The following is a 2,189-nucleotide window of genomic DNA, read 5'->3' as shown; positions in this document are numbered from 1 at the left end:
AATGGCAACCCTAGTAACTATTTAAGTCTTACATACATAGTTGGTTATATAGTAATGGATCATGAATAATACAAATATCTAGGATCCACTCAAACTCTAATTAGTGTACAGAGTAGTTGTAGCTTGCTGCTGTTCTCTGTACTTCTTTGTAATGTATTGTATTCTTGCTGAACCTGTGAACTTACATCCTCTTCACAGATCATAATAAATATAATAAAGTTTGTAATAATGACATAAATAAAAGTAATGTAATAAAAAAAGCAACAAACAGCATATAAGAACATGACATTTATATATACAGCAAAAATAAATACATGATATTCATAACGAGCATGAGCAGCATACAAGCATTTACCACATGGCAGGACAATGTAGCAGCTATGATATATAAAGTGCAAGATAAGATAAAAGCGCTACATAAAGTGCAAGAGGAGATACCCCTGTGTTAAAGTGCATTTATTTAGCGGTGATTACACGTCTGTTTGTTGCTCAACCATTCTTTAAGTTGACCTTTAAAACTATTGAGAGTGGGACAATCCCGTATCTCAGTTGGGGGGCTATTCCACAATGAGCTGCCTGTTAGGCTCTTAACACTCCATGGCCCTGCAGTCGGCATGAGGCTGTAAAAGTAAAGAAAAGCAGGCAGGCAGGGGGGTTGAGAGATGACTATGTATTAGAGAGCCTGAGGAGACACATTTTACCCCCCATGCCTGACTGTTTAACTGTGCATTTTCAACTGTACACAATACAACACAAAAATGCCCAGTGCTGTTAAGAAATAAGTTCAGAAAGCTCTGACTCCAGTGGACAAGTTGACGTTCAAATTCAGAGGATGAAGAAGCAGAAAAATAACTTGTTTGTAAAACAGACAGCACATCAGTTTCGAGAAAGATGACACCGTGTTTATGCATGACATGCAAAATATCTTGAAGCCCTACAAAAAAAAAAAAAGTACAAGTATATTGTGTTGAAAATATCGCAAAAAGTCGTAATATTGTATAATGTATTAGTTGCATGTTGTATTTTGCTAAAAATCACTATGTAGTTTTTCAAAAATATAATGGAAAGAGGAGAGAAAGACTAAAACAAAATATCACAGTATGTTGAAAAAATATGAAAAAAGTAACGTTGTGTTAAAATAACATTTTTCTCTTGCCAAGATACTTTTAGACACACTTTGAGGTATGCGAAACCTTAAAACTAGAACACTGATGGCTGGCTTACGCTGCAAACTTCCTCACCTTTTAACAAGAGAGTAAGTATATAAAAAGTTTTGTTGTATATTTTACACATCAGCAGAAACAGAGAGATGGCAGGAAGGGGGGGGGGGAGACAGTCTCCCCCACCTTTACAGACACTGTGTTTTAGAGAGAACAAATACAAGTGTAAGCTAACTGTTTTTTAAATTCCCTCCCCCCTCTGTCTAGTGATAAGATGGCAGGAAGGGGGGAGGAGGGGGCAGGGCCAGGCTCTCACAGTCACCCACACACACACCCCCACACACACCCCCCCACACACACACACACACACACACATACATACACGCACGCACGCACACACACACACACACACACACACACACACACACACACACACACACACACACACACACACACACACACACACACACACACACACACACACACACACACACACACACACTCACACACACACCTTCACAGACACTGTGTGAGACTCCATCCCATCCACTAAAGTGCTTCAACATTAGTTAACAGTCTCCCCCAAAACTTAAAAACCATTATGAATCATAGTGCTAATACACAATAAATACAATATATACACAGAGGTTGTTTAACACACAACATACAACATTTAATAATTATATGAAGTACTTACCAGAGTTTTTCAGGATCAGATCCAGGTCAGGAAAACGCAGAGAAGAAATGCCAGGGGTGGTTCTTCATCACCTTTCTCTTGCTGTAGAAACTAGATATCCTTATAAACCCTTAGCCAGGTCAATGGCTCGAAAAAATTACAACCATCAGTCTAATCCTTGCAATGTAGACAGAGACTTCCTCATAGCTAGTAAACACAAATCATATTAAAACCTTAATCTAATTTAGATAGGACAATAAAGTTTGTATGGTGACTTTAGTATAGTAGAGAGGGGCAGCATTTGCCTGCATCACCGCAGAAGGAAGGAGGCTTTGAGACGAGAGTAGATGTTA

Source organism: Notothenia rossii, assembly GCF_949606895.1.
Source record: "Notothenia rossii genome assembly, chromosome: 1".
In the NCBI taxonomy this organism is placed as follows: Eukaryota; Metazoa; Chordata; class Actinopteri; order Perciformes; family Nototheniidae; genus Notothenia; species Notothenia rossii.
The sequence above is the reverse complement of the archived record's forward strand: the minus strand, read 5'-3'. Positions refer to the sequence as shown.